General features: G+C 41.2%; 1 long non-coding RNA gene across 1 annotated transcript; it reads right to left on the reverse strand.

Moving 5' to 3' along the window:
* Positions 1–11,370: 11,370 nt before the first annotated feature.
* LOC148057143 (uncharacterized) lies at positions 11,371–16,804 on the reverse strand. Its single transcript, XR_015701966.1, has 3 exons — positions 16,729–16,804; positions 12,583–12,705; positions 11,371–11,886 (listed from the first exon to the last, which is right to left on the reverse strand). It is a non-coding gene; the product is annotated as an uncharacterized LOC148057143 (long non-coding RNA).
* Positions 16,805–18,584: the final 1,780 nt, after the last annotated feature.

An 18,584-nucleotide genomic window follows, 5' to 3' on the forward strand; every position in this document is an offset into this window, starting at 1 on the left:
TGATGGGTACTCGGCAGGAGAGTAATTTTTGGGAGGTATTCTTTTGTTCTGTCTCTCACTTGGTCTGTGTTTTAAGTTCAAAGTGCATAGAGTTAAAAATAGCCCGGGAAAGTATGCCTTTAAGGATGTGAACAGCTGGAGAATTCACCTGCAGCTTGTATAGTTTGTGAGCTCTATTTCTCTGCATTTTCAAGGCAGACCACCAGCATAGTCTAATTCTAAGGCATTTTTCGTTGATTCGGCCTGCATCTCATAGTGGTTTAGTGATACTGATCTTTAGCTTTCACAAGATAATTTGAACTTTAATACAGTAACAGGAGAAGAATAAAAGTGCCAATAGAAAGCTTCATCAGCAGCCCTTTGTGTGAACTGTTGGTAATACTGTCATTGGTGTAGACTGGATTCAAAACTGGTTTATGTGTGGTGGTGCAGCTGCCCTGGCCACCCTGAGATCTCAGGATAAGCCGTGTTGTGCTGTTTTCTTGGTCACAAGTGCAGTGACTTGGGACTCTGGCCACACCTGGGCTATCTGCTGCCTGAATGGTACATCAGGACCACCCTGAGATCTCAGGATAAGCCATGCATGCTTTGGGAAAGACTCCTGTTGTGCTGTTACCTTGGTTGCAAGTGCAGTAGCCTGGGGCTGGGGTGGCCAGGCATCCCCTGGTCACACCTGGCCCATCTGCTGCCTGAATTGTATGCTGGAATGACTAGCACGAATTGTGGCCAGAATGGAAAATACTGACCAAAGCCAATCATCTCAAGATCCTATAAACAGCAATCCAGAAGTGAGACCTTTTGAGTTCTCTGGGACCACAGTGGGCTGTGACCCAGTATCTGCCCCTGAGCTGGGACGCCTCTCAGGGTAGGTTTCACGAGGATCAAAGGATTGGCCATCAAGGATTTCACGAGGACTCGAAGGCCTGATTTCGAGGTTTGCTGTCTGTCCGTTGATGAATGCCAGCGCTTAAAAGTGAGTAATTCATGAAACTTGCAAAAAGGGAAATTTTAATGACAGGTTAACCTCTGCGTGTGTGTGTGCACGCATGCAATTTGATTCAGAACTGTTTGTGTGTGATTTGATTTACACCCCGTCTGTGTGTACAACCCTGCTGTAAGTTTCAGGTGAGCCTTGCCACTCTTGAATCTTTACTGAAGTCGCTATTTTGATGGTAACAAATTCCATTGAACTGCTCTGTTAAATTGGCTGATGCTTAAGTGCTGTTAAGAATTACACAACCTAATTTTGTGATCTGTCTCAAAAATATTAACAAGTCCTAAATTGCTGCTAAACCAAAGCTGTGTAAAAAATCATGTTCTTGACAGTGATATAAAGGATTGATTACACATATGTAATCCTTTAGACATGAACGATTGACCAAGTCTGGGACTAGGATTGGATTCAGCTGTGCCTAGACTCCTCTCTGAGGAAGGAGTTTAGAAAGCAAGGGGGTCCTTTCTGAACCTCGTGACTCAACGGGAGGGTCTCCCTGACGGTTTTGTCTGACCCTGTCCTCTATGCAGTAAGTAATCGAGTGTACCTTGCCATCAAATCTTGTTAAACCACTGTCACGTTTACCGTTGAACCTTGTTAACTCACTGGTTTATATTAATGAAGTATATTTTTGCTTCTCTCTCACTCTGTCCGTGACAAATTGGCACAGTCAGCAGGATGGCAAGTAGCGTCACCGATTACTTAGGAAAGCATGGTATTAATCTGAACCCTGGCTTCTCAAGAGAATGGACCTGTGATAACTGGTATAATTGGGAACAGTAGAGAAGCAGCTAAGTGCTGCAAGGTGTTTGACTTAAGATGGGAAAGATAAGGGTATAATCTGCAAAATGTTGGGAACATGCTTAGAAGCTGCATGTAGAGAAAGAACGGAAACAACCCTTAAAATGCAAGATCTGCAGGATGAAATAGAGGGATGTAAAACTACCAAACTGCTACTATCAGTAAAAATAGAACACCTGCAAAAAACAACTTAAGGAAGCTCAACTGAAAGAACAAAAATTAGGAGAACATGTTGAAATGATGTTAATGCAAGCTCCGAAACCTCCCGACATAGTTCAAATCAGAAAACTGATAGTATCCCCTGAGAGCTGGGACGGTAATATTTGGAATAATTCTGATAATTATAGCTCGGATGAGGATGACCCCCTGTATCTGCCTGAACCTCCTCAGTTTATGGCCAGACCCATTATAAAAACTGAACTGCAAACAGGTCCACAGGGAGAGTGAGGTCCAAGTACTCGCAAAGCAATCCCATTCGGCCTGATTAACAAGAATATTATGGCTGTAAGCCAGTAGAAACTGCAACTGAATACCTATGGAGAATGTGTCTTACTGGGGGAGGTAAAATTTTACTGAATGCTGATGAGGCTAATGCCTACTGGGACCCTGGTGTCTTTTTGAATGCTGGTGCTGACACCCCCCACCCCCTGGCAAATGATCCCCATTCAGTAATGAGTAGGGTGGCATACTGGGCTGGTGGAATAGATATATTGGAGAGAGGAGAACCTTTGTTAATACCAGTTACATCTTTGGATGACCTCTCCACAGTTACTACAAAAGCTGCCTGTATTCAGGCCATGCACGAGTGTGGTTCCCTTGATGTTCTCATCTCGGCAACTGTAGACCACGCTATGCTAAAGGTGTTAATAAAGGCAGCCCCTGCCATGCTCAAACCTTATTGCAAAACAAGACGAGTTCAAGAGGGACACAGATTTTAATGCTCTGTTAGCCATAAGAGATGTTGTCAGTGAAGATGACCAGGAAGCAACCTTACTCTGAAGAAACCTCCCCACTTGGGCAGGATTAATGCATGACATCATAAATCATGGATGAGAAATGGGATGATGTGTCCAGTGGAATAAAAAATATAGGTTGAAATGTTAGGTTAAGCAAACACCTCAGAGTGACTCTTGAGAACCAGGACCCATTAATCAACAATCAAGAGCCCAGGAAGAGAGACATGAATTATGGAAACAAGCCCTGGAAATGGGTATTGCCAGAGTTGCTATTCAGAGACAACTGGCTAGAGTTATTCTAGGCTTGATAAAGCTTTTTGAAAGTGAGGCATAGCACTGTCACCTGCTACTGCCTGCCTCCCCCCCCCCCCCCCCCTTCTGCAGGACCTCCTAATCCTTTTTTTCCCTCTGGGAAGGGAGTTGAGGGAATCACAGAAACAGGAACCAAAAAACAGGTGAACTTCAGATGGTTATTGGGCCTGCCTGTCCAGAAAATTGATATTCATCAATGGATAAGCAATGATGGCCCTTATATTATGCTTCCTATAGGTCCTCACCAAAAACGAACTACATTTCTTATAGATACAGGAGCACAAATGTCTATACTTACCCAAACCGATGTGATCACCTTAGGATTATGACCAGGCTGACCTAAAGTTAAATTAACTGGCATTAATGGTGGCAGCAAACTATGCTCCACTGTTAAAGTAAAAATTTGGCTTCCTGGCAAAAAATGAATAACCTCATTTTGCTTTGCAGTAAAAGATCACTATGAAAACATACTGAGGTCTGATGTTTCAATGGGACGAACCTGGCGGCTACCAAATGGTGGTAATATGGCCGTTTGCCTCTGGAAGTCTTGGGGTGGAATCTGCTGACAGCCGCCTTTTGCGGGTGGCATTTGCACTCCCCGACTCCAGTCTCACTGATGTTCCCCAGTATTTGGTGTCAGCTGCCGCCAAAGATGGAGTTTTGGCTGTTATTGCGGACTTGGAGTCTCAGCAAATTATTTTTAGGACGGCTCCTTTAGATAAGCCTCTAGATAATGCGCCTATCTGGCCTTCAACGAAACGAGGACAACCCGTCATGGTAAAACTACCATCCATTGGTACTGTGCATGTGACTTTAACTAAACCTCGTGGTCCACTTGCCTGGGAAGCTACTGTTAGCTGTGGTGCAAAACATAGAATTAGTGTACGATGGATTTTTTCCTTCTTTTTAATGGGGTAACTTGTTTGGACTTTCCCTGCCAAAACAAGTATCCCTTTCTCTTACAGCACCCTGCAGGATGACAAACAGAAATGCTATGTTCATGTTACCATTCCAAACCCTAACAATGCTGCTTACACTCATTGCAGTCTTCTCTATTAGCATTGGGAACTAACCAATGGCTCTTATCTGAGATATTACCTCTGTGAGAAAGAATTAGAGACCACCAGTTGATTGTAGATGCACTTGGTGCAGCCCAAAATAATGTTTCTCTAGCTCTTAGTTGTATCCAAGCTCAACTGTGAATGTAATCTGTGGTAGCAGCTATTATAAGAGATGGTGAAGAGGGCACCTTACCCATTGAAATTCTAAAGGTAGTTTGGGATAATGCAACCAAATTCAAGAAGGAATTCCAATCCTGGTGGTATTTAGTCAATTGCACTTATGACCCCATCAACAATAAGGCCGCAGCTTTTGTCTTAACCATATGCAATGCTTTGGTATATACTATATACCCAATCATTGTGTTAGGATTAAATCACAATGGAACTATACTCTGTCCATTAGAACGTAGAGCGTGGGCCCAACGACATGGAAACAAATGGCAAACTGCAACGCATACATTGTATGGGAACAACAAGGATTTATTTGCGAGAGTAACAAGGCCCAAGACGCTGAACAAAATATTTGGCACTTTGAAATACATCCCAATGAGGTTCCTAAAACTGTAGTTATATATATTGGAAAGGGATATGTATGTATGAGAACATTGTGTGAATCCTTGTTAATAGATGATTTTGTTCACAACGTAACCAGCCACTCTTAATTTATGTGTGTGTAACTTTTCTATGGTCATTGGTTGTGATTCCAATTTTTCTGTATCAATCAGTACTTTACGAAAATTCGTCTTTTAATTACATGCTCTATTGCGGGCTGCAACCAATGCCTATTGGAATGAATCTGACTTTAGTCAAGCAACTCCTCCACCATCCTGATTTGATAAACCTCCTGCAACAAGCACAGCAAATGGGACAAAAAACCCTCCTGTTACAGTCCATCATGATGAGGAAGAAACACATTGAGTATTGGAAAAAGCTAAAAGGGATGGAGAACGTCAGTGGTGGGAAGTCCTGTTTGGATTGTCTCCGAGAGCAACTGGAGCGTTGAACCTGATGCTGCACCGCACCGTGATTTTACTGACTCTTGCTGTATTATGCTTATTGTTAAACATTGTTTTATACATAACAGTTTGGAGAATGGCTAAATGAGTTATACTAATGCAAGGACCCCTCCGCATATATAATGTTGTCTAACCACATTTAATGAAGCTTTAATAGTTGCATTTGCCATTGAACCTTGTTAACTAACTGGTTTATATTAATGAAGTATATTTTTGCTTCTCTCACTCCATCTGCGACAATATGGTATTGGTACTTCATCATCTGTATGTAAATTTGATGCTGATGCACCTATGGACAGGATTGTAGGCAATGGTGTTTTTCCTGTTTGCTGGCTCGGGGGTAGTAATTCAGAATGTCTCGTGTTTTACATGTAACGTTATATTCTGCTTCTTTCGTTGGCTTCGTTTCATCTTTTTAATTTCTGATACCAGTGAGCAATGTTTCAGGTTCTGTGACCAATATGCTGCTGGTAAGCTGTGGGTTTGACTCAACTGAAATAGAATTACCAGCGGGGCAGAAGTATGTTAAATGATGTCTTTTCTTACTTGTATTGCGTATATTTACTATGGAAATTCATAGACAAGAATAGACTGGAAGATGTTTCAGAGATCACTGGTTTTCTGTGTATATATGTATGTATTTAAATGAAATATACAAAGATATAAATAAAATACAGCACCCTTACATTGTTCCTTAGAAATTGTTTGTCTAACCTCTTCTTCAAGCCTTTTGGTTTGGTTTGTTCTGATGATTTTATTATCTCTCTCACTGGAAGATTTTCTGATGTGTTACCTGAATGCTTATTGCTGCAGTGTAAAACCATTACTGCTATTCCTTCTGTCTTCTGTGGATCTAGAAAGCAATTTATTACCTTGCTCTCTGCAACCATGTTACAGATTTGAAAACTGGTAATGCTGTCCCACTTGAGTCTTTTTCTCTAGAATTGGCATTCTTTAGCTACTCTTTAATCACTTGGGTATTACAGATGACAACTTTTAGCTTTGATCATTCTTGCTTCCTTTTTGGACACTTTCCCTGGGGTACGCTTTTTTCTTTGAAGTGTGTTCCCAAAATCTGGATATACCACTACTTTGCTGAGGCCTTCCTAGTGCTGAGTGCTTTTGCAGGCTGTACTCAGGTTTGAGAGTTGCATGATGTTTTACAGCTGCACAACAGTGGTAACTTCTGTGAATCTTACGGTCAAAAGGGATGGGGGAGTTTCAGTTTGAGAACTACTATGTGATCTGTTGTTTTCGGTCCGGGTTTGTGGAGTGGGCTGTGCCAGGGCTGATTGCAATTGAACGCTGCTCTTCTCAGGCTGGTGCTTGGACTGGGCAAGGCCATCCTGACCTGCAGGATGCACTCTGCCATCGCATTGTGTCCTCCATTTGCTCTGCCTGGTTTTCTGCTTATTTGACTTGAGGGACTGGGTTTATACCTATGTAGTCCATTAAATACATATGTTCAGGCTATATTTACTTCGTTTGTTAGTGAAGTTTAAAATATAACTGTAAATTGCATTAAAACATTCTGTAAAGACCAAACTTTGTTAACAACATTTGAATTTATGGTTTGGGCATAGGTATAGGATTATTGCAGTTCAGTGAGTTGCCTTTCAGCTGAACTGCAGTACCTGAACCTCTGTTCATTCTTAGCAGTCACATCTGAAAACTAAAATTAGTTTGCTTAAACTTTTTTTTTTTAAGCTTAAGCTATGTATTTTATCTCCTGCTTGTTGGGGGCTAAAACTGTGCATTCTGCCAGTTGAAGCTTACCTTCCATAAGGCAACTCATTAAGCTTTGGTAAAGGCTGGGCCCATGAATTAAGCTGGCCTTCTGCAGGGTAATCAAAAGCAGGATTTTGTCTGACAGTAAAATCTGTCCTTGTTCTAATGCTACTGAAATCAAAGTAATTGTGTTAAGAGTCTGTGTAACTTTGTATGCTTATTCTTTGCATGACGAGCTGCAGTAGTAATGTCAAAGCTTTTAGGTATTTTTTTGAATGTAAAAGTTGCTGTGTGACTTGTTATCTTAGTTCTCTGAATATTCTGCTGTCCCACAGGCTAGCTCTGCTGTTGATGCTGAAAATCACTTTTGGCTTCTCCCTGCATCAGGTCACAGAGGAAGGAACAAACTGCTGTAGCCTTTAAGGTGATGAATTATCACGGTTTATATAATGATCAGTAACTTGCTGCGTTTATTATGTGTGTGTGGTTTACTTTTTTAATTTTCTTTTTTCGTTTTAACTCTCGAGCTCCCAAAGCAGTCAGTCCTGATGGTCTTGGAGGCGCAGCTCCCTTCAGGCTCTGCTGGGTGGTGTAAGTACGGGAGCAGATCTGATCCGCCCCAGGAGAGGGCAGCAGTGCACTTGCACAAAACCGCTGTCTCTGGGCTCTGTAGGGTATTTCTTTTGGATCTCTTTAGCACCAAGTATCGAATTCCTATAAAAATCAATTTAAAAAGCAGAAGTACACCAACGAATCCCTTTGCAACACTACTTAAAGTGTATTTATTTGTATTTATAGCTCAAAGGTCCAGGGGCACTGATATTATATATTTTAACCAGACTTCTTTCCAAGTAAGAAGGTGAAGCTTCTTTCTCCTGATATATCAGCTTTGCCTCCCCTGTAGGTTGGAGGTCGTGAAAAAACCCTGAAAAGTTGACAAATGAAACTGAACTTTCGTAGTTTATGTCATTGGATTAGCTAAGAGGTTTTTTTGTAGTTTTTTTGGGTTTTTTTTTGTTTTTTTTTTTTGAAATCCAATACTTCTGGCTGTTCATATGGCAAGGATTACTTGTCACTTATTAGCATACTCCTGGAAATGTTGTGATAGGTTCTGTATATATCAGCTCTTAGTATTTTATATATATGCATATGTATTTTTTTAAGTTATCAGTTGATATAAATTCAAACTGTGCTCTGAGACTATGTCTGCAGTCTCTTCCTTTCAGGTATCCTTAGCAGTGAGAAATATTCTGGTCAAACCTTGCCTTCTCTTCAGTGCTGCTGTTCTTAATGGAAGCATTCAGATATGATTTACTGAATATTCTGCTGATTAATGAATTAATCTTATCTTTTCTTTTTCCTGTGGGATCAAAAGGAATAAAAAGTCTCAACAATTTGTATGTAAAACTTAACAGAATTAAGTCCCACAAATTATTTAGGTACTTAGGAAGTGTTCACTAAAATGGAGTAATAAAGATATTTAGGCTATACTTTTGCTGGCGCTGGTGGAGGGACTTTATGGCTTCTGATTATAATCAGAAGACTGACTGCAGAATATGCAGGCATAAGTAGGTGACCACAGTTTAGTGGTTTGTATATCGGTAGAAATGGAGCTGTGGTATTATGGGTCTCATTAGATAGGCTGGCACGTTCCAGGAGATCAGTCTCTAGTAAAAACCCATCTCTGAGACCTTCTGCTTGTCATCTTCTGCTCTCTCCCGTGGGAGGCATGGATGACGGGGCTGTGTCTGCTGCCTCAGTGACTGCACGTCCCTTCCTGTGGCTGCAGTGGCCCAGCGCAGAGCTGCATTGCTGCTGCTGCCACTTGGAGCTGACTGGGGGAAACAAAACAAACAAAACCCCCAAAACACAACAACAACCAAACGAAAAACCCAACCCCGAAACCTATTAGACTTGAAGGGAACAGTTGCAGGGAAAGTCCTAATCCATGTAGCAGCAACCTAGTGAGTGCAGAATGGCAAGTCTGGTGGCTGCTGTTGCCAATTTGTTAGAGAAATGCAAGTGTTTATCACATGTGAGCTTTTGCTGCTGTAGCTTCTATGGGTATTACAACCCAATAATCCAAGGTATATTATTACTAGGCTGCTATACTTGTATATAAAATCTGTTATTGCGGGACAGGCATGGTCTTAGATATATGGAAAAGATGTACCTGTACTTGCTAATATCCACAGGTTGGCTCTGTTGTGTATTTAAAAGAGGGGTAAATGTGGTGCTCGAGGACATGGTTTAGTGGTGGACTTAGCAGTGCTAGGTTAATGGTTGGACTTGATGATCTTAAGGGTCTTTTCCAACCTTAACGATTCTATGATTCTATGATATGTCTACTGAGTTACCTTCTAGAGTGAAAAAACAGTCCAAGATTGGGAATTCAGAAGATAAGGCTCTCTGCTGTGACAGTAACTCACTACCATTGTGCATATGTGGATTTATATTTGAAATCTCTCTCCCTAGAAAGACAAGCTGAAATCCAAACTCTGGTGCTAAATTTCATGCAGGTTACTGTGTATATCTTAAAGTAGCTCCTGTTGACTCTGATTCTGAAGGGATGTTAAAGAATCTTTAGTTTTTGCTGTAAAAAGAAGGGTTTACTTTGCCATTCTGGTTCAGACTTGCTACTCCTGTGATGCAGTGCAGGCTTCTGTGCCCCAGCCAGTTTTTCTAAGTCTCTGTTCCAGAAATAGCTGCATTTTAATACCACGTTTTTCTTTCAAAGTAGCATGCTGTCTTTCAGACGGCAAAGTGCTAGATATCTGTGAAGTCCTTTTGAACATTTTTGATGTTTTAGCTAAATATCTTAAATATTATTTATGTGCAGTATGAACAGTTACATAACACTTTAAAATGTTTCTTGTTGTTTTTTTTTTTTTGACTTCTGCCATTATTACTTGTGGGCCCAATCGAAGAACTATTAAATAATGTAACAATATTCACCTCTCCTGCTGGTGGTGTAAGTATACGTAAATTGTGTGTGTATAGACATAGAGGAACATATCTCAGTCTACAAAACCAGGACTTCATTACCACATATCTGTGTATGGGTGGAGAGAATGCTAATTTGAAGGTATGAGATTTGCAAATTATTTTAACCACAGAGGTGTCTGTGTTCTGCCATGTTTCCTGTGGTGCTGTAGGTCTGACATCTGTCAGTCCAAAACAAAAACTGGCTCCGTTGTTAATAATTTTGGTGCTTTTGTGAAATCTTTTTTTTAGTAAAAGATCATGTCTCCAGATGGTAAAATGATCTGTCAAGCAGGTAGGGATGGTAACAAGGCTTTACACTGCCAGAACATAGAACCGCAACTGGACCTTATATTCCTTGCAGAGCCATTGTAGAGTAGAATATCCTGATGGTGTGGTCTTTGAAGAAACCTGTGTTGAATAATGCTGCCCTGCCTCTTCATAGGGGGAAAACTTAGGATCTGCATTGGAAGGTTAAGTTTATGATATAAATAATGTTGTCTTTAGAGTAGTGGCAGCTGGCAGCTTTTTCATTTTTTCCTCCAGACTCATTTGTTCAGCTTATGGGTCTCTAATACACAAAATGCTTGCAGTTACAAGATTGATTTCTAGCCTCATATTTAAAAACTGCCAGTGAAAAGAACTGGTCCGCATCTCCAAGGAAGCATTTTCTTTTGGGGTCAAAATCTTGTGTGCTGCTTCATGTTCTCCCTTGTCTGCTTTGGATGTAAGGTTGTACTTTTATACAGAGGGAGGTGAACTGTTTTGCTTTTACATATCAATAGCAGATGTCAGGGCTCTGACAGTTGATTTCCCACTGCAAGAAAAATTGGTGATATAGACCATAGGAATCATATTTTTAGTAGATTTTTTTAATATTAAATACATAAGGCTTTGAACAGATGTAGAAAAGAATGATAGTGCAGGGAAAAAAACCCTTCTCCAGAAATGTCAATCTGGAAATCAGTGTTTTGCTTTCGGGAAGCAACACTTTATCTTTGAAGTTTATAGCAACTTAACTAAAGACAGTGTCACAGGGCTACTAACACCTCATTTCTCAAAGTCTATATCCTGCTTATATCCAAAGGAAAGTAATTGGTGAGACTTGTGTGCAGGAAGCATTATAATCATGTGAGTGTCGTTCTCAGAAATGCACAGTAAGTGAACACAGTGCTGTCTTGGAGCATGAGCTTCCTCAGTCATCTTGTATGCATTGTGTGCTGTAGATGTACCCGTTGTAAAAGTACTGTTTGAATGATGCAAGAGTGACTTGCTTCGTCTCCCTTCCCCCACCCTTGTTTTTGTTTTTAAGAAAATGGAATGAAAGTTTTATGAGATAAGAATTCTTCCTTCTGAATCCTCTCTCGGGGAGAACACGGCAGGAGGAGGAAGCTCAGCCCAGCCTATGCAGCCTCATGTGGGAGGCTTCCTGTTATTGAGGTGTAAAGTATCACGAGTAAGTTTCTTTTGAGGTCTTTCAGGAGCACATCCTGAAGGAAGAAGGGTGGGAGGAGGGAAGGTTACCATGGGAAAGCAGTCTCCATATATCAGTATGTTCTGTGTGGGTTCTTTGATTTGTTTGTTTGGTGGTGGGGGAAGGATTTGAAGGAAAGTTAAAGATACCAATCTACAGATACCTAGTCTCATAATGATACTGTATATCATTTACTCATGTCTTGATTACTGTTTATATGCTGTTTCATATTCTGGGTACTTCCAGATGTATCATTGTGGCCTCAGTCTTAAATTTTATTCTTAGACTACTGTGCCTTTGGTCATTCTAATTGCATGTGTATACTGATATTTATGATTGACCTTGGCATTGCCTTCAGTCCTCTGGAATGCCTGCTTCACATCTCATAGATGGCTCCATAGATGCTCTGCTTCATGGAGCCCTTCTAGGACCTGGTTTTCAGACTGCTTCTCTTCTGGGCACTGAATAGAAGCCAGGAACAGTGAACTATGGTCAGTCGTAATTACCAGTATAGACATCAGCCTGTTTATGATCTGTCATTTCTGTGTACCTGCAGAAAAAACTGAAATAAAAAGGTATTTTAGACTAAGACATACAACACTTACGTGGAAATAATGAACTCTTTCTGGAAAGAAATATTAGATCACTAAATTAAGACAAAACTGCAGATAAGGTAGTCTTATTCTTAGCAGTATTTTGTAAGGTCTTCAAAAGTCTAAAGACAACTGAAACTGTGTGCTTTGTGGAACTGAAGCAGTAATTGTTTCACATACAAGATGTAATATATCAGTTTGCAGTTCCAGAAAAAAAAACAAAAAAACTGAACAAAACTTTACCTCTCAGCTTAATTGGATGGAAATCAAAAGAGGAGGTAGGATATAGAAGATGGTTTATGGGTTTGGTTGAGCTACCATTTCCCTGAGCAAAGTACTTTCTAATTGGGAGCTGGGAAGCTCTGCAGGTCCCAGGGAAAGAAGAATAGCTAAAGTAACTGGATGGATGATAATACAAATTCTGTACTATAACCTTGTAGGAAATCAGGAAGGATGACAGAACTCTGAATGAAATGGTTAAGAACTTCCAGAGGCTTTAAGAGGCTACCAGACCATGGGGTTTAAGCTGTATTAATTACCCAGCGAGATGTAAATTTGACTAATAGCATTTACTTTATTTACTAATAGCATTTTCTTTATAAACATGCCTCCTTTCATGAAGCTAACAGACAGTGCAATTATGTCAGCTGGTAGAGCATCCTCACCTTGAATACTGAACATACTTTATCACCTCGGTTCAGAATGCCAGAATCACTCGGTTCAAGTGTGAAAGAAAAGGAAAATACAGATGATCAGCCAGTGTGTAAGGTCAAGGTCTAGGAGAACTTCTGTGGGAAAAGTAACATAAAGCGTGAGCATTGTACAGTGACAAGTCAGTGAAGTAAAACTTCTCCCACAGGTTCTGGATAAAATTAAAATAGCAGATGAATGTCTATACAGTATAGCTCTGCATGTATACTGTGTCCAACAGAGAAGTACTTCTGACTTGAGGAGATTGTCCTCTAAAATCTCCTAGGAGGAATACAAGTAACCTTTCTCACAGGCAGTTGCATCCATTCGTGCAGTCATCAGTCTCAGCCCTGTGAAATAAGGGAGGATCCTTTTTGGTAGAAATTTTAGGAACAATTCTTTTGACAAGTTTCTTTCTCAAAAAAAAAAAAAGTTAAATGGAGATGAAAGAAATAGGGAAAAATATTTTGAGGGTCATCTATATTTTGTTTTGGAATTCTTTTTGACCTTTGTGTCTATGGATCTTTCAATTTGAAATAGCAGAGATTGATTAAATCAGTAGGTGGTGGGTTGCAAAGTAATATTTGTCTCTGAAAAACAGTCTTAGGTTCTAGAAATGAAATTAAAATTTTAAATTTATTAAAATTTTGTGCCTTGCCTTTACAGTATAGAATATTATGGTACTTAACCGTACAGTTGCTTCTAGGCCAGTATGTTGTTTCTACCTGTTACCAGTACAGGGAAGACAGTGATGTTCTGAAGGTGAACTGGTATCTTCTGTATTATGCATCTAGTGGCCCAGGGTCTCATCCGGAAAGATTTAAAAATTTTTCATCCAGGAAGATTTAAAAAGTCATTGATGTATTTTTACTGCATGAAACCATTTTATTTTTTTTTTTAGTGTGTGCATATTTTTTGCAGGCACAGCACCTTCTGACATGGAATTCCATAACTTAATTGTTAACTACGTGAAGAAGTACTGCCTGTGTTAATTTTGAACCTGCCTTTTAGAAATTTTAACACACAAAATCCTTGTTTTAGCACAGATTGCAAATGCTATGCCCCTTCTGGCAGTCATGACATTATAGACTTCTAATATAACCCACCTCAGCCATCTCTTCCAGCCTGAGGAGTCAACATCTTTTTTTTTAACTTTTTTTTTGTACAAATTGACTGTACAGGAACTGTTCTGTACCTTTGACCATCCTTGTCATCCTTCTTTGTGCCTTTTCTAGCTCTAATAAACTGCACAGAATATTGAGGAATTAGGCACACTATAGCTTCTTATGTTGTAGCACAGTGCCTGGAGTGTGCTGTCTTTGACTTGTGGCTAAATAGTGAGCTGTTCTCAAATAATTCCTGGTTATACCTCAAGATCTTGTTCCTGACTGGTAATAAGTAGTTAGAATTTTTTAATGTATGTCACTTTGTCACACATTTTACCTGCAATTTCATGTCTTATGAGTCAGTTTCTCTCCCCTCCTTCTGAAAACCTCCAAAACAAAAAATGGGAAAGGTGACTGAGTTCAGTTATGTGGGAAGGATAAAGTTCAGTTCCCAAGCTTCTGTGCAAGCCAATTGGAAATTGTCGCTAAGACCCTCTGCCACCTTACAATGCCCTCTCAGTCGGTGGACTTGGGGGGAGCTTGCTTCAGGGGAGAGCTTGGAAAAAAATCCATTACTTCCAGGTTCCCAGTTCTAGTGCTGATGAAATAACTTGGCATGCGCTAGAAATGTAATATGACTGATATTAAATGGTTACATGCTTTCTGAATTAGTGCAAAATGGTTTGATGGAAAGAAAAAGTTTCACTGGGAAGAGGTTACTAAGTGGCCCTGACTTCTTTCTGACTGTTGCTGGTGGTGGCAAGCAGTGCTACAGGAACTGGAAAAGATGTTATTAAAAGTTTTGTATGCAGCATATCCACAAAGAATGTGGCTGTCTCTGAGGAGGATAAGAGCTTGGTGCATGGAGTTAAAAATAATCTATTCAGGCTTAGCTAATGCTGCAGAATCTGGGGGTCTGTTGTGCTGCTGGCCTGTGGTGAGCTGCAGTATGCAAGGTGTGGTGTAGAAGAAATGTATAGCTTTCCGATTGCTTGCTGAATGTGTGCCATGAATACATTCTGTTAGTTGTGTTATAGTAGATACAATCTAAGGATATAAGCAATGCCATAAAGGTATTGTTCTATCTAAACTGTACTAGTCTTAACGTGTTAGATGTATCCTACCAATTAGGAGGAGTGAACAATGTTCCAATTTAAATCACCTCTGTAGTATTTCTTGAAACATTATTAACAGGCTATGCTGGCTTGTGAAACCACCTGTTTCCTCTTCCATTTTCTAAGTTCAGAGATATGGCCAGCATTTATGTTGTGTTTGCATGAAAGCTTTGGGATGATGGCACCAGTGGAAGGGTAGCTAAGTCAGCATCAACCTCTGGCTCCATAACTAATGCTGCTATACCTGCATGGAACAGCGCCTGAGACAGTAAATCCTGTTCTGGCGCAGCAGCTCCTTTCTTGTGCTGAGTTACGTGCAGCTTTGTTCGCCTGTAAAGCTTACAGTAAGCGTGACACTTGCCTAGTGTAGTTTGTTGTGGTAACTTGGCCCAGCTTGCTCAGCTGGGCAACCAAGCAAGCTGTAGACAGCTCCAGATTTGCTGTGCGTCATGGTGTAGCTAACGAGTAGGCAAGACTGGCCGTGGAGTAGGAAAACACACCTTGATAGAGCTGATGCAAAGCCTATTTAATTCTCTAGAATTATTTTTATGGAATGTGGATTAGGTGCTAAATCCTGGAATGGCATTCAAAGGTTTCTTATCTAAGAACATTCAAATCTCCTGAGAGACATAAAGTGCACCTCTTCAGTTATTTTGCTGAGCCAAACCAAACCCATTGACTTAAAGTATCAAAATACTATGCATGTTACAATTTTTGGTAATTCATAAGTATTCTGGGTCAGACTTGTGATGTGACTACCTAAGTTAATCTGAGGGATGAATCAGGCACTGTCTTGTTATTTTTGGGCGTAGTAACTTGGCTATATCCTTTAATATTCCTGATGTTAATGGACAAATTACAAGACTTCATTTATTTGGCTCGTCCATTGCATTTTGTTTCAACCTGCCATGCCACCTGCTTTCCTGTAGGAGACTTTTTGCATGCGCATCTCTTTTTGTGGACAGTGGTCTGGGTTGGTTACTGCCCCTGGCTTTTTGTCAGGCTGGATGACAGGTAGGACGTCACCCTACCCTGCCACCCATCTGTGGCTGGCTGTGGTGCGAGGGGTTGGGAGCGTTGAGTGGAAAAGCAGGAATTTGCTCTGTATTAGTGTGACAGCAGAAGTGTCCTGCCCAGCTTCCAAAATGCTTGAGAATAGTGCCAGGTGCGTTAATGCCATGGCCACTGACAAACTGTTTCACCACAATATCCTTTTCACAGGGCCATCCTTCAAGCTATGTCCGCTTCAGCAGAAGTTGGGCCAAGTGGAAGGACTTGAGATGTTTAGACTGCTAAAGAATTTTTTTTTTTTTTTTTCCCGTGGAGACCACTGGTTGGGCTGAATGTTTTGTTTACCCTTTGTTCTTGGAGGAAGAAATTTTTGTAGTCGGGGGGGGAAAGCATTAACTGTTGAATTTTTTTTTTTTTTTTTTTTTTTTCTGCTTTAAGGAAGGATCTGTCCATAATAAGCTTGAAACTACTTTGATGGCTGGAAACAGTGGCATAATGTATGGACTCTTAAATATCTGATTTTGAAATCATTAGTTTGCATTTGTCAAGGATTTCCACTGGCTGATATAGTTGGTTTTGGCTTGGTTTTGGCTTTTTGGGGAGTGTTCTAAACTGAGTGACACTTTCTCATATTTGTGAAATAAATCAGTTTAAATACTGTAGCTGGCTTCTTTGTGATATAAGACTTCAACTAACTAAATGTCTTATATGCTTCTTTGGCTCTATAGGCTGTGACTAACAAGTCCCCTGTTATTTGAGAGACATACATGGTAAATCCTGAGTGACCCCGACTACAGGTTGTTAATCTTTCTTTAAAGATCATTGTATGGTGAAAAAATATTAAACTTCATAGAGACAATGTCTTGTATGTTTTTTGTCCTTCTCTTACCTGATTTTTCCTGACTAAAAATTTTGGCATGAAAATAGTACTTTCTGTGTAGATGTTCCTCTGATCCTTCCGTTTCGTTCTTCACCTGAAGCAGCATCATCATCCCTGTAAAAATCAGAGTTGGCTGCTGTATGAATAATTAAAGTGTTACAAATAGAACTATGATTTCAAGTGAGCAGAGCAAAAGCAGATAAAACACTTAAAAAAAAAATTGCTTTACTAGTATAGAGATATTCCTTGAAAGCCGAAGTGAAAAGAAAAACTAATACTGTGTATATAGCACTGATTATTTCTTTTTTTAAAGTTGTTTTCAGATGTAGTTTTGAGATTGTCCCAAGGCTTCCAGCCTGACTTCAAAGGTTAAATGAGTCTCTCTAGATCTGTGATCATGCTTGCATCTGCATGCCCAAATGCTGGAGAGGGACTGTGTGTGTACCTACAAAGAATGGTCAAAATAGAAGTCTTGAGGTGTAACCTGGTGCTAGTACGTGCATTCAGTGTTGTGGTGAAAAGCAGAATGGTACACAACAGTCCATCACAGCTCTATATAGATATAATACCATGTATCCGATCTATTAAACAATAAAAGTAGCATCAAGGTTGCAAAGTTAAGCCCTCAAAAAATTTAGGAGATGCCAGAACAAAGGTTTTCTTCAGAGTTTTAATTCAGCTCCATTAGGTGGATTGCATTATTATATGATTTTTGGTTGTGGGGCTGAGTCCTGTCTCCCACTCGCCTCTCCTCTGCCCTGCTGCCCTCGTACATTAGCAGAGAAAATGCAGAGAGCAGAAGAGCGCTGGTCTTCCCTCCCTGCTGCCTGATGCAACAGTAGCTTCTGGGTGAGCAATAAATACTGCAAAAATACAGATGGAATCCTTGGGACTTTAGTTGCCACATCCCAACAGGCTTCTGATGGTATTTTTCATGGCTTAGGCAGTTGTGGGTGTGTTTTCCACTGAAAATTGGTAAAGCCAAAATACTTGACACCAAATTCACTGAGTTGTCTGAATTTCAAAGCCATGAAGTCATATGGTCGCTTAACTGTATTATTGTTAGATTTAAGATACTTTGTTCTCACTGTTGGAAATGCCTAAACGGTTCAAATGCCAGAACTTTAAAAACTCCTTTATCCCGTTTACCCTCTCCCATCTTTAAAAAACAAAACAAACCCCCTGCCTCAGACCCCCCCCCCAGCCTTCTCCAAGGGAAGCCTTTGGGCTAGAAAGCCTCGGAGTGGGAAGCACCCGCGACCGTAGGTGCTGGCCGTGGGGTTTGGGCTCCGGGCACCCCTGTGCCGCGCAGCGTAGAGGGGATGCTCCAGCCGTGGGGACGCCTCCCGTGCGCGGCCGCGCCTGGTCACGCACAAGTACAGCTGTCTGCCGGTAAACCCGAGAGCACAAATTGCTCTGCCTGCGTCTGCTGAAGGACATTGTACCTGCTACAGCTGAGGGGGGGGCTGTGTCGCGCGGGGCGGCTTATTCACTCGTTCGCTTGGCTCCCAGCCTGACGGGGCGCTGATGGGGCGGGGAGCGGCCCGGCGCCGGCACCGCGGCGAGCCGCCAGGGGGCGGCCCAGGGCCGGGCCCCGCGCGCCGCCCGCCCGCCCGCCCGCCCGCGCCGGCAGGTGAGCCCGGGCGCTGAGGTGGCGGGGTGAAGGCGGGAGGAATCTGCCGGCGAGCGTCTTCCGTGACCTGCAACGACTCACGCCCACAGGTAGTCACTGCACGTAACGCACATCGAGTTTTAATTCTGACACACCCGCTTGCGTCGTATATTTGGGGAGTTAGCAGATAAATCCAGTAATTGCTGTGTCGTACCACAGAACTGCACGTGTGCTGCTGTCAGCAGATTTCTTT

This window comes from Nipponia nippon, unplaced genomic scaffold (genome assembly GCF_047370975.1).
Source record: "Nipponia nippon isolate SJK-2023a ecotype South Korea unplaced genomic scaffold, ASM4737097v1 scaffold_10, whole genome shotgun sequence".
Lineage (NCBI taxonomy): Eukaryota > Metazoa > Chordata > Aves > Pelecaniformes > Threskiornithidae > Nipponia > Nipponia nippon.